We start from the raw sequence: 15682 nt of genomic DNA on the forward strand, positions 1-15682 counted from the left end.
AATATTCATAATTCCCGTCTGTAAATTCAAATCGAGGTAAAAGGTCGGTAACAAGGACGAAATCAATACCGAGAGCAAATACGATAAAGCGAAATCGCACGACAAGCACTACTATGTGCCATGCATAATGCCATTAAAAAGATCATTGTCATTCAATAGAATAACCAAAGAAGGAATCATTGATTTGAAAAAAAAGTTCTTGTATGAAAAGTTTGGATGTTGTACCTTGATATAAAAAATTGTCCACAAACCCCCTTCAAAATTCACCACAGATTGATACAAAAAAAAAACCAACTTATAAAAGAATCTGTCAGATATTTTGAACCTATGTATATATACATGTATTGTTTAAAAAATTATTATGTTTAAACATGTTAAAGTATAACTTTTAATAAAATGATAAACAGGAGACGCTTACCATGACGCATCCTTTCTCGCTCCTTTTTGCTACCCCTTCACTTCTTATTTGTTTCCCTGATTTCTATCTTAATCGATTGATGCAGTTTGAACATCGGCAATCTACTGTTGCCTAAATATACAATCAAACAATATTTTCTAAAACCAGTTGTTGGCATGATACGGGTTATGTTCTTCTCATATATTTTATGATAGTATAATACTAAACCCCTAACAAGCGGGATTGTACCTGATATTCATATGATGAAGACATAATCTTTCAATCAGTTTAATTGAGGTCTGGAGCTGGCATGTCAGTAACTGCTAGTAGTCTGTTGTTATTTATGTATTATTGTCATTTTGTTTATTTTCTTTTGTTTCCTATTCTGACATCGGACTCGGACTTCTCTTAAACTGAGTTTTACTGTGCGTACTGTTGTACGTTTGTTTTTTCTACATTGGCTAGAGGTATAGGGAGAGGGTTGAGATCTCAAAAAACATGTTTAACCCCGCCGCATTTTTGCGCCTGTCCAAAGTCAGGAGCCTCTGGCCTTTGTTAGTCTTGTATCATTTTTAATTTTAGTTTCTTGTGTATAATTTGGAGTTTAGTATGACGTCCATTATCACTGAACTAGTATTTTAGTATACATATTTGTTTAGGGGCCAGCTGAAGTACGCCTCCGGGTGCGGGAGTTTCTCGCTGCATTGAAGACCCATTGGTGGCCTTTGGCTGTTGTCTGCTCTATGGTCGGGTTGTTGTCTCTTTGACACATTCCCCATTTCCATTCTCAATTTTATGTATAACAACATTTGAAGGAAAGCTACAACATGTGGATATAATGAAATAATTTAATTTTGGATGTAACACGTCTTCTGATTAGCTGGAAGTGTTTTGTCTATCAGCTCATAGACATAATTTTGTCATGTGACCGCGACGTCATCAACGTTTTTATCATGATTTACTCCTTTTTAGAAATAAATTATAAGAAATGACTTTAATATTTTTTCTGTCTATTCGAAATAACATAAAAAATGTGGTGCACACTTTTAAATAACACGCTACGCGGGTTATTCAGTGTGCACCATATTTTTTATGTTATTTCTTCATAGACAGAAAAAATATTACAGTCATTCCTTAAATGGAAATATTGGTGACTCTATGAACATTATCGTGGACTGTTCATATTGTGACATTTGTACCTTTAATTGTTTTTTTTTTTTTTTTATTTTATCTAATTTTGTTTTGCAAGACATAGTGCCTCTTCCAGATGTTTACCAAACTCGTTTCACTTGATGACATATTTTCATAGATTGTAAAGTGTCTTGCACACATATTCATAAACCCGAAATTATGTTTCAACCCATTATAAGTCTTGAAAGTGGTTAAGAACGGCAATATTTAAGATATTTCATCGTTCTCCACTATTTTCCCAAAGATTCCAATAATTTAATACAAGAAGACCTAAAGTAATTAGAAATACTTTTTTTTAAAGAAAAGTAAAGTAGGGGCAGTTACCCACTACCGCACTGAGTGACCTAATAAATTTTCGAACCATTCCATTCCAGTGCATGAAATATTGAAGAAAGACGTCTGCATTTGTTATCATGTAAATAAATATTAAATACGTTTACAACTTGATCTTTGTAATTGACCAGATTTTAAAATTAAAATCGCCTGGCATCCATTTGTTTTTCGGAGGTACAAATGTAGAAACCAGAGATGCAGAATTCCAGACAAAAGTTTCATTTGCCAAACAATTGTCAACAGATCCTTCCACTATTATTCAGCCTGTGGCGGAAGTGAAGTTTGTTACAATATTAACAAAAGATGCTGAATTGGTGCACTGCTTGACTGCTGTTGGTCATCATAATGCTGATTTGTTACATGCATCTCCTAACTATCCTACTGTCTGTCGATACATTTATTTTTGGCATTGCACTAGTCATGTCTTCTTTGACTGTCAATGACGTTAAAATACTAAATCCCTGGGATGTGTTTTAGTTGATTTTAGTCTCTGATGCATGATTTTTTATTATTAATTGTTTTGGCTTTTAACTAGCTGTCAGTAACTGCGAGTACTCTCAAATCGTATTTTCTTGTTTATTTGACCTGTTGATACTAATTGTATTGCTTTTTTGTTATTTAATGTTATTCAGGGTTATATCTGGTCTATATACCAGCTTTGATAAGTGTTTGGTATAACTATAAATTTTCACTTCGTACTATGAACATCAAAATTATTTATTTTGTAATAATGTTTCCTTTCTCTATTGGTACTGTACACGTATACCTAACAACAAAATTAATTTCATTTACCTGTGTTTAAAGTTATTGCAAATGGATGGTATTTTTGTTCGAGCATATTGTTTTTCTTTAATTGTTTAACATTTCTTACCGACATAACATGTTACTTTTATTATTCTTCCCTTAGTTTATTTATTTTGTATTCAAAATTATTCATTTTGTAAAAATATTTCCTTTCTCTATTGGTACTGTACAGGTATACCTAACAACAAAATTATTTTCATTTACCTGTGTTTAAAGTTATTGCAAATGGATGGTATTTTTGTTCGAGCATATTGTTTTTCTTTAATTGTTTAACATTTCTTACCGATATAACATGTTACTTTTATTGTTCTTCCCTTAGTTTATTCATTTTGTATTTACATTGTGTCATAGGTCAAATTTATTTGTTCAGTGTATGTTCATTGGTGTTAATATGTCCTTTGATTGAGTTAAGCTATTTCAGTTGATATTTTATAGTGTGTCTTTCTATGTTGTGATGTTACACTATTGTTTCAGAAAAAGGGTGAAGGTTTGGTACCATTAAAACGTTTAAACCCGCTGCATTTGTTTGCACCTGTCCTAAGTCAGGAATCTGATGTTCAGTAGTTGTCGTTTGTTGATGTGGTTCATAAATGTTTCTCGTTTTTTATATAGATTAGACCGTTGGTTTTCCCGTTTGAATGGTTTTACACTAGTAATTTTTTGGGGCCCTTTATAGCTTACTGTTCGGTGTGAGCCAAGGCTCCGTGTTGAAGACTGTACTGTGACCTATAATGGTTTACTTTTATAAATTTTGACTTGGATGGAGAGTTGTCTCATTGGCACTCATACCACATCTTCTTATATCTATTTAAATCTCTTTTGGGAAAATTAAAAGATACAATATAAGAATCAGAGGCGATGGAGAAGAGCCAGAATCAATTATTACAAATATTTCAGAAAAAATTGAAATAGAAAGATTTGGTATCACAGATTTGCATCGAAAATTCTTTAATTTTGTTTTACACTGGATTTGTGTAGATGTTTAACTTTCAACATTTTTCGACCTCACAAATCTAGCTGCAAGCTGCCTTGATAAAGCCAATCACAATATTGCTGTAAACACAGAGACAAACTGTTAATAGAGGATCTATTCATTTCGATATTAAATGTGGCTTAAATGAACAGAATTTTCAAATCTGATGGTTATATGTAATCGTGTATCTACTGTAAGTGGTATGGTTATCCAACATTTTGCATTTTGTTCTTGGACGTTTCAATATAAAGCATATTTAACAAGACGGAACTGATAATATGGCCCTTCGTTCAAGCTAGTGTATCCATCTACATGTCAAAATTGACTGCACTGAGATATTTGCCCTTAGATTAAAATGCTATTCAAGTTACAAAAAATGTCATACTTGGAAAGGGTTGGTTGGAATTGCCCCTCATGGAGCTGTAAATTTTATTTCCAGCTAATGTACTGGTTGTATGTAAGATGTACGAAAAAATGTGTGGTCTTGCTGATTTATTTGAAATACAAACGGTTTGTACTCGACAAAGATTTTGGATGGAACGGCTAGGACTGTCAATACGTCTCCTTTCCTTATTATCCATGGTCAATTTACAAGATAGGAAGTAGAAGAGACACAAGCAATAGCGAAACTTAGAACCACATTGAAAAACTTATTCGTAGGGTAATGGAATACTATCTCTTTGACAAATAATTCCCCATGACATATGGACTGTTGCAAGTACGCATACTTGAGAGGTTGTGAGGCTTTGATACAACTGTTTTGGCCAGTATAAAATGCTTTGGCTTGTCTGAAATTTTGCTATCACTTCGTAAATTTTTTCTCAAAAACTACTGAATTAATTTAAATAAAACTTAACATGATTGAACTGATTCTAAATTATTTTTTCGAATGAATCAATCTAATGTGATCGCCATGGCTGATAATAAGGGCAAAATGCAGGTTCTTGTCCAATATTTTGAAGGAAAAAAAAGCCATCATATATATAAGACAGGAGCATAACAGCAAACATGGTTAGCAATAATATATGTACAACACTTTTAACAAAACTTACAATTTGTAGTCAAAGAAATAACACTTACGATACGATTTTTAACTCGTTCTAGCGTTTATACCAGCTATCTTGAATTTCTTTAAAGAAAGACAGAAACTTTAATCAGCAAATGCTGGGTTCTGACAAATACACGAAGAAATAACTCAATTAAAGGACAAAAATAATACAAACTAATTATATGTTTCATGTTTTTTCATAATTTTGCATCAAACTCAATAGTTTCATCATAAAATTCCTTTATAAACAAATTGAAAAAAAAAGCTTTATTTCAATCTGGTAATAGCTAACTGCATTATAACTTGGTAAAACTAATCGTGATTCTGCATGAGTTTGCTGTTTTTAACACTGCTTGTAACGTAGATACATTCGAGTAAGGATTTCACTGGATATTTGATTTCCGTGGTACTTTACATCAATGGTACACATGAGGATATAGAATTGCAGATACCATAAGAGAGTATGGACTACATATAATATAGGATGCATTCAAATTGACTTTGAAATTTTGAAACCTAAAAAAAATAAGCAGATTGCTAGCTACATATATAATATCTCTACATTGTCAGACATTAAAGTCTACATGCGATCTCTAGAAATATATGACTCAGCTGAACACCAATCTTCTCTCAAAAACACCACGGTACATGTACCAGAGAAGAAATGCTAAATATCGTTTCAAGAAAATGGTAGTGAAAGCAATATTTTGCTGGTAGCATTTTATTGCAGAATTATATCCAACATTCTATATTTGCCTATGAAACAGGCTAGTTGTAAGACGGCAGTATGAATGGTATTCATGTCACACTTTTAAAAGAAAATTCCTCAATCGGATATAGCCCTTGCAATATATCAATTAACAATGCAACATGGTTTTTTTTTAATCTTGTATCACATGAACAAAATAACCTCATTTAACTTTTGAGGAAGCTTTGATTTATACCTTGATATATTGTATATACTTGTAGACACTGGTCTATTGTTTCACATGTTTCAGACCATGATGTTGTCTGATTTACATATGACCACATCTGATTTACTAACATCATTTGAAGAGTACTTTCTTGTTCTCAATTGGCCTTTCCTTCTCAACGAGTCTAAGAGTTTATATATTAATAAATAAAGTTTGCTAATATACACTTTTAATGTTGTGTTTTGTATACTGTTGTTTATCTTTTGGTCTTTTTCTATTTGTTCTGCCATGGCTTTGTCAGTTTATTGTAGATTTATGAGTTTGAATGTCCCTCTGGTATCTTTCGCCTCTCTCTGAAGTTTAATGATAATTTGCAAATAAAATACTTGTTTCAATGCAACATGCAAAGATCAAATTTTGCGTACTCAATATTATTTTAACTGCAATTAGAGCATACATTGTGTAATCTATAACTTGAAACACAATATCGAAATGTGTTTCTTCACCTCAAGTTGTAATATTATACTTTTTGATTTAAGAATATTTGCAGGCGCATTTTATTCTAAGTAAAGTAACAAATACATGACATATGAAAGAAAGATAACTTTACTTTTTTTCTATTGTGTACTGTCAATATTTTGATTAAAATCAATTAAAGTCTTGGATCAAAATGTCATTTAAGTTTCAAAAAATGTCATACTTAGAAAGGCATGAAAGGGTTGGTTGGAATTGCCTCTCATCGATCTGTAAATTTTGTTTCAAGCTATTCATTGCTATTAGTATAATATTGTTTTCTACATCTGACATACAACCATACTTATGGTTGTATGTTAAGTATGGTCGTATGTTATGTCAGATGTAGAAAAAAATATGTGGTCTTGCCGATTATATTAGAGGGGCAATTCCATTTAAAAAAATACAAAGGGTTTGTACTCAATATTTTGGATGGAATGGCTAGTACCGTAAATACGCCTCCTTTCCTTATCAGCCATGGTCAATTTACAAGACAGGAAAAGGAACAGACGAAAACAAAAGCGAAACTAACTACCACATTTAGACATATGCGTAGGGTAAAGGAATACTAACTCTGTGAAAAATAATTCCCCATGACATATGGACTGTTCCAAATACGCATACTCAGAGCTTCATTGATGAAAAAATTGATACAACTATAATGTGTTGGCCAGTATGAAATACTTTGGCTTGTATGAAATTTTTGCCAAATATCTTCTCAAAAACTACCGAATCAATTTAAATAACACTCTACATGATTTAATAGATTCGCTCCTCTTATTTTTGAATTTTTGCCAGATATTCGGAATCCTCTCGTTTTATCCATGTTGTGCCATTAAATATTTTGCCCGCCAACTTCTACTTTTGTATCCATTATTTGATTACATATAGTTTTAAATGCCATCTTTGAAAATCTTATAAAATCCTTATTTTTTCATCGTTTTTGAGAAAAAGAGGTTGCCAATGTAAAATGTATGAAAAATCTAGAGAGAATTATTTCCCGCCAAATTTTCAATGGCTTATATCTCGAAGACAAGCACACGAACCCTTCATTTTTTTCTGCTTTTTTATTTTCTTTATTTATATATTATCAGTTTATAACAGTCTTTTAAAAAGCTTGTTATTTTAAAAATGAGTAAACATCCTTAATCATGTTAATGAAGCCTTGATTTATACTTTGACATATTTTATATACTTGTAGACACTGGTTTATTGTTTCAGACCATGTTGACATCTAAAATCATTTGAAAGGAACTTTCTTATTTTCAATTGACTGCCTTCTCAATGTATCTAAGCGTTTATATATCATATAAAAATAAGAAGATGTGGTATTTTTGCCAATGAGACAACTCTCCACAAGGGACCAAATGACACAGACATTAAAAACTATAGGTCATCGTACGGCCTTCAACAATGAGTAAAACCCATACCGCATAGTCAGCTGATTTATATACAAAATAATAAACTAAAAACAAATATGATAAACAGTAACACACAACCACTACCACTTAATTACAGGCTCCTGACTTGTGACGACACAGATAGAATGTGGCGGGGTTGTTAAGATATAAAATTTGCTAATGTATACTTATAATGTTGTGTATTGCATACTGGTGTCTGTGGTTTTGTCTTTTTGTCTTTTTTTTTTGCAATGGCTTTTTCAGTTTATTTTCGACATAAGTTTGAATGTCTCTTTGGTATCTTTTGCCTCTCTCTTAAACGTTTGAATGATAATTTGCGAATAAAATACTTGTTTCAATGCAACATGTTAAGATCAAGTTTCACGTACTTAATATTATTTTAATTGTAATTAGAGCACACATTGTTTAGTCAATTACTTGAAACAAAAGATCTAAATTTGTTTCTTCACTTCAAATTGTAATATTATAATTTTTTATTAAGGGGCTATTTAGGCGCATTTTATTTTTAAAGTAAAAAATACACGACACATAAAAGAAAGATAACTATAGGTAATTTATTTATTGTTTACTGTCACTATTTTGATTAAAATCAATTATAACCTTGTTTCTCAATTCAGACAAACAAATTTGGTTATTTGACACTTATTATAAAGTAGAACACACTGCAAGTGACACAATCAATACAAATGTAATTAAAATCACGGTTATGAATGTAACGTGAAATTTTCCCTTTTACATTTACAGTAAGACATAGTTCAGCATTTCATTTTTTTAGTTGTTCTGTTGCACAGAGGTGTATGTCATACCGTTTGATGATCTTTTAATGAATTCACTTCCGTTTGTTATATTTTGTTAGTAGTTTGTTATAAATTTTGATAAATGAGAAGACACAATTTATTTATTTAAAAAATATAGATAAAACTACATATATTCTCAACACAAGATCACACATTCAGGTAAATAAGTTGGGATCCCTTTTTAAAACAGTCTTTAGAACTGATGACAGTGAACGTTTAAGTATATACATTATCTTGATGATATTGTTTTTTTTTATATTTTTTCATGATGTGTCATGAAATAAAAAGTAGTATAATGACATTAAAGATTTGAATTGAATTGAATTGTTCTATCACTTACCAGCTCTCAAGTAGCTTTTTTTAATATTTTATCTGCAGTTCTATTTGCTATCTTTACCATTCTCCTAAGAGATTATAATATTCGTGTAATAAATAAAATGTATTCACCTTGTCCTGTCATTAATGTGCATAAAATAAATGGGTGATAGGGAAAACATGGACAAGTTGTAACTACATGTACATGTAGTTAATATACCAGTGGGAAAAATATCAAAATTGTGGTTTTACATGTTTAATATGACAACACAAACATCAATTGTCATCTGTGTCACACACATACTATAACCTGCATGCAAATCATAATGACACATGCGCTAATTAACAAATTAGGGGATACTAAATAGGTAGATGTCAAGAATAAGAGACCTGCTGGAGTTGAACTGAATAATTAAAAAATCCGAGTTCAACACGAAGTATTTAGCATTAATATTTATGAGCGTAAAAATATTTGTCGACTTGTAATCAGAATGAAGTAGCCTTTGGGCAGGCATCATGTCTTGCTATATTTGGCTTAATGTTTAATAAAATATAAGTGAACCTGTCCCTCAAAGTAGGGTTTACGTATATTTTGTACTTCCGACAAACTTTTTTCCTAAATATGCATGTAGAATTTGTCAATACACATTGAGCAGCATTCAATCTATCTTCTGGTCATATATTTGTTTTATTCAAAATCATAAAACAATCTGGAACAAGTTGAACTGTGAGCTATTGTCCACTATGGATACAATTATTTGATTGAATCAAAAATTATGAGCAATTAATAGGAAACTCACACATTTAAGCAAGCTCATATGAAGTTTGATAGTTCATGAGAAAAATGCGGTCAACATCTTTTATTGGACGGACGTACATACGTAAAACAGTATACCCCTTCCATTGTAGCGGGGATGTTAATGCCATAAATATCAACATTTCGCAGATATTGAATTCATATTATTTTACCAATGATAGAACACAACTTTACTGCTCTTCAGAAAAAATTCTTATTTAAGTGAACTTAATGATACGAATAAGGAATTTGAACAAAATCGTTATAACCTCTCCAATCTTTGCTTTCTGATCTACATAATCGACATTTCCCAGTTGTTTTCTTGACACAGTTTCTACTTTAAGATAAGCTACGAATCTCTTCTGATCTAATCACCTACCCTGTTGTCGCACCCGGTCTCGCAGCTTCTAAAGTTCATGCAATTCATTAATTGAGATTTTTTCCTTGATGTGTGTCCCTTTTTGGATTTTTATAATTTAAACATCAGTAAACGTCTATTGTATCTAATGTATACACTATTTATTGTACTGTAACTAAGGTCTCAGTTGGCAGATATGGTGAGGGAAAGCTCTCCAAGGAGGTCATTTAGGAAGGAAAAATTTATAAGTCCGATGTACTTCGGGACCGAGATCCGGCACACTTTAGATATATCTGAAACTATCAAAGATTTGACAATCAATGGTCGTCTCAATCGTTACTCCGTGTAAGATACTTATTTGACCTGCTGACCGAGACTTGCCACTTTCAACTCTAGAGACTACATGACCACATCACCACCCTTATTAAATACGATGTACATCTATAAATGCCAATTGACATCCAATTCTGTACAATGTGCGTACAAGGTTTTCATTTTGTATTTTTTGTCAAACAGAGTACCCTTCACACGTGAATTTACTACTTACAGGTCAATCTATGAATCTCTTAACTCACCGAACAATCAACCTTAAGGAGAAGAACATTACATTATTTATATATATTGTTTATGTATAGTATAACTAGTATAACTTATAAAAATATACATATAGACAGATTGATATGTAACGTGTGTGTATAGATATATTTTTGTTTGTACTTACATCAGCAACACGACAAGTGCAACTTGTGGAGCAGGATGTGATTACCCTTCAGGACCACCTGATATCATACCCCCTCCCCCTCCTCCATTTTTTGGTGTTTTGGTGGGGTTCGTGTCGCGCAGTCTTTAGTGTTTATTGTTGATTGTTTGTTTGTCTTTTTTCTTTTTTCTCTTTTCCTTAACGCATCAACAAAGCAAATTATTTACCGACGCTGATTAACTGTATCCGAATAACGAAAAACGTAAGGGAAATGTTTTCGAACGGTAAATTCGGATACTATCTTTATATAAACACTTATCCAGAACGAATGCCTATATCTACCTGATATGTTATCGGGAAGAGACAAAAACAGAAAAAAAAGCTATGAAAAGGGCTTCAAACAAACACCTCATTATTTTATTTCCTTTATTCATCATATCGCATATCGCATATGGGTGTAAAGCCTATAGTTCTAAATAAAACCTAGTATTTGTTTAGCTGATATTCCCTTAACAGAAAAGTGGAATACAAGTCTTGAAAACTGTTAATTTGGACGTATATCTCTTTTAGAAGATTATCTTGGAGGTCAAATTGCAACCTCAGTAGTCATCAATTTGAACTTACATCAGGTGAACAAAACCTGCAAATATGATCAAAAAGGAATCAAACAAGCAATACAAGAAAATCAATTTTATTACAAATTTCTTATTTAAATGAACTTAATACTATGAATGAGGAATTTGACCATTATCGTTCTAAACCTGTAAAACCTCTCCAATCTGAATCATTCTGATGCGACAAGATCTACCCAATAGACATTTCCCTGTTATTTTTATCACCTCAATTACGTGTTATAGTGTACTTTCATTTGTCTTGTAAATTATTAACCTTTACTGTTTACTCCATTTTTTGTAATATCCTCTTGACGTTGCTCGGTACTTATACATCCCGCCATTGTGTTATTATGCTATCATCATTTTTTGTATTCTTGTCTTTCATTTTTGCTTATGTGCTTTGTCTATATGCCATATTGGTTTTTTGTTGTTGACATATTTCTTTGTTTTAAAGTGATTAAGATTATAACACAACGTTGACTGCTGTTACCCTATTTTTGACATTTTCACCTATTATGTCTGTTTGTTTTGTTCACACATTGTTGTCAATATAATTGAATTTTATGCGACTGTCATACAAGTGAGAGGTTTAGATAGCTATAAATCCAGGTTTAATCCACCATTTTCTACATAAGGAAATACCTGTACCAAGTGAGGAATATGACAGTTGTTATCCATTCGTTTGATGTGTATGAGCTTTTAATTTTGCCATTTGGTAAGGGACTTTCCGTATTGAATTTTCCTTGGAGTTCGGTATTTTTGTTATTTTACTTTTTTCTTGACACAGTTTAGCCTATATGATATGCTACGAACCTATTCTGATCTTTATACTTACACTCTTGACGCAGCTTTTAAAGGTCATGCAATTCTTTAATTTGTTTTTTTTTTTACCTTGATTTGTATCTCCTTTATGGAGTTTTGAGATTTGAACATCAGTAAACTTCTACTGCATCTAATTTATACACTATTCAGCCTTCTGTCCTCGAACTAATGTCTCGGGTGCAGAGTTGGTGATGGAAAGCTCTCCAAGGAGGCCATGCAGGAAGGAAGAATTTAGAAGTCCTATGTTCTTCGGGATCCGCCACACTTTAGACATACATTTGTATCTTAAACTATCTAAGATTGTGCAATCAGTGGTCGTCTCAGTGGCCACTTCCAACTCTTGGGACTACATGACCACATCACCACCCTTATTGTATATGATGTAAATCTAGAAATGCCGCACCACCCTTATTGTATATGATGTAAAGCTATAAATGCCGCACCACCCTTATTGAATATGATGTAAAGCTATAAATGCCGCACCACCCTTATTGTATATGATGTAAAGCTATAAATGCCGCACCACCCTTATCGTATATGATGTAAATCTAGAAATGCCAGTTGATATCCAATTCTGTACAACATGCATTCAAAATTCATTTAGTATTTTCGGTCAAACAGAGTACCATTCACACGTAAATTTACTACTTGACGGCCGATCTATGACTCTTTTACTTCATAGAGACTAAAAAGATTTTGGCAATAATTAACCCTCAACCTAAAGTAGATGAACAGACACAGTCAAAATGACATTAAATAATTTTTATGTAGTGTTTATGTATAGTATAGTAAGGAACAATATTAAGAGTTTAATGTGTTAAAATAACATAATGTCGAAACGTAAGTACTAATTTGTATATCTATTTTAAGAATTATATTTATACTGCAAGTATATTTAATTGTTTTTTTAATGAGAGAATGTTAATAATAGTAAACTGTATTGATACCTGATGAATAGTCGTTGTGAATTTTTACTTATATTTCTAGAATTTCTCAACAATATTGATTCGTTCAGATTGGTATGGTACGTGACCGCGACAGTTTTAATTAGTTAAGCTATTTAAATGCCATTTAACTGTCAATTGACGAGTGTTTCTGTGACTAGTACAGAAACCATTACTGGAGTGAAGGCTTTCTTCGCTGACATTTTAGGTAGCCCTTGACATAAAGAGTAATGAAACTTGGATGCTTTCCATTGTATCAAGTATCACACATGCTATTCATTCGGGTTGTGAAGAAACATTAATTCTGGTATATAAAGATTTTGACGTCATATGAACGCTTCTGATGTCAAACATCATGACCAGACATTTTTAATTTGTATGTACGCTTGAGAATGAAAAATGAGATTTTAAGTTTAGACATTAGAGTTCCAAGTGGTGCAGTTGAAATCATCCCTCCGTAAGTTCTGGTATATAAAGATTTTGACGTCATATGAACGCTTCTGATGTCAAACGTCATGACCAAACATTTTTAATTTTGTTGTACGCTTGAGAATAAAAAATGAGATTTTAAAGTTAGACATTTTACGGACGCCATTACGAGTTGGTTGACCGTTATGGAATATCTGTTTCACAGATGACGACGGATATGTTCCAATTGTCGTAATTACAATCTCGTCCCCTTTGACTCGAATGTGACCTACTGAATAAGACATATCACCAGGTTTGTGCTTGCATGAGCAACATGACGGGTGCCACATGTGGAGCTTACCTTTCTGGAGCAATTGAGACCAACCCCAGTTTTTGTTGAGGTTTGTGTTGCTCAGTCTTTGGTTTTCCATGCTGTTTTGTGTACTGTTTTTTTTTTTTCTTTTTTAGCCATGGCGTTTTCAGTTTGTTTTCGATTTATTAGTTTGAATGTCCCTTTTGGTATCTTTTGCTTCTCTGATTATTTTTGTTTTTTTATTAAAGATATCACATACCAATAAATTTCGCAATTCAATCTTCCTTCACAGTAGGCCTAACCTTGAATTTTACAACCTCTTAATATATGATGTCCTACAATAAAAATCTTCTCTTCAAACAAACTGCATTAGTAAATTAAAGTGTTTTCCTGTTTTGGTATTATAGTGTGGGACGATTACATGAAATAATCAAACATTAAAGGCTAAGTGAAGAAACGCACATCTGATAGCATATATTAAACTGATGATTGATTATTGTTTGCTTAACGTCCAGTGGCAAATATTTCATGCATGTTCAGGACGAGAACAAGTTAACAATAAATACAATAGGTAGGTCCTGTAATAGAGGCCGTCCGGGATGAAGGTCGGCGAAATTTGGATTGCCACAGGAAAATGAGGGTATATTGGATAAGTACCGAAATTTAGCCTTGCAAAAGGCCACCTACAGACCGCTTAAAGAGTTGTTGCAAGGGTTCTTAACGTGCAAAGAACGTGGCATTCTCTTTACACGAGGCATCGGATTTAACGTACCCATTCAAACCGGACGTTACTGCGAACTTGTACATCCCGCACAGCCAAACGGACGACCCACGTTGTCGAGGGTTTTACTGCCGGTCCGAGGAAGACCATGGTTACCATATTTCTATCCACCAGTCACCTTGTGGGAGACCACCATATTATGCAGACAGAGTTCAAATTTTTGCAGTATGTAATTAACTGTTCTAGAGTTATGCCCCTTTAAAAGTTTCCGCCCTCTTAACTTGTGTTCGTCTCGTCCAAATTTTACGAAACTCATACACAATGCTAAGAACCACAACACGCAGACAGAGTTCAATTTTGGGCATTGGGTCATTAACCGTGCTAGAGTTCTTTTAACTTGTAAAATTGAAAATTTTGAGCGGGGTATTAGTGTACTCTGAAACATTCTTCTTTTATTCTGTTTAATGTCCAGTAGCAAATGTTTCATGAATTAAGTTCATTCTGATAGCAAATGCCATCTGTTTTTATCGAAGATCAACCTCAATAAAGATTTATATATTAAAAAAAAAACAATTATAATCGATTGAGCAATTTAAATATCGATGTTACTTTGTATAAATGAAACGCGCGTCTGGCGTACTAAATTTTGGTCTCGGCATCTATTGGGTTATTACTATATACTACACCTTTTTTGTTGGCGTCTTTGTTAGATTAATTTGTATGTTTGTTTAATTTTTTTATTCTGTTGTGTTGTATGTTTACACAGTTTTGACTTCTGGATCCCAAACCTATTGTGTCTGTGTAGGTTGCTTACCAAATTATGTTAATGTAACAGAGCTATAAACAACTGTCATACAAGTGGGAGGTTTAGCTAGCTATAAAACCAGGTTTAACTCACCATTTTTTTCGGAAAATGCCTTTACCAAGTCAGAAATATGACAGTTGTTTTCCCTTGTTCCGTTGATTGATAGCGTTTAATTTTGTCAGTTTTTATGGACTTCCCCTTTCTGAATTTGCCTTGGAGTTCAGTATATTTGTTATACTTTTTTACAAGCAAACTTAAACTCACTAATTTGCGATTGTGTCATCAATTAACAATTCGATAGTTTTCAGTTTTGAAAGTTTTCGATCTATAAGATTGTGTACAGTGTAGATGAATAAAATAATCATGCTTGAAAAAAAATAATTTCTTTATCTGGTAAAATGAAACTTTTTCACTTTGTCAGTTTCCGAGACAAAATTATGAGAACATTATTCTTTTCGATGGGAGATTGCACTGTGGAGGACTGCTCTTTACATT

The sequence above is a fragment of the Mytilus californianus genome, unplaced genomic scaffold (genome assembly GCF_021869535.1).
Source record: "Mytilus californianus isolate M0D057914Y unplaced genomic scaffold, xbMytCali1.0.p SCAF_8, whole genome shotgun sequence".
Taxonomy (NCBI): Eukaryota; Metazoa; Mollusca; class Bivalvia; order Mytilida; family Mytilidae; genus Mytilus; species Mytilus californianus.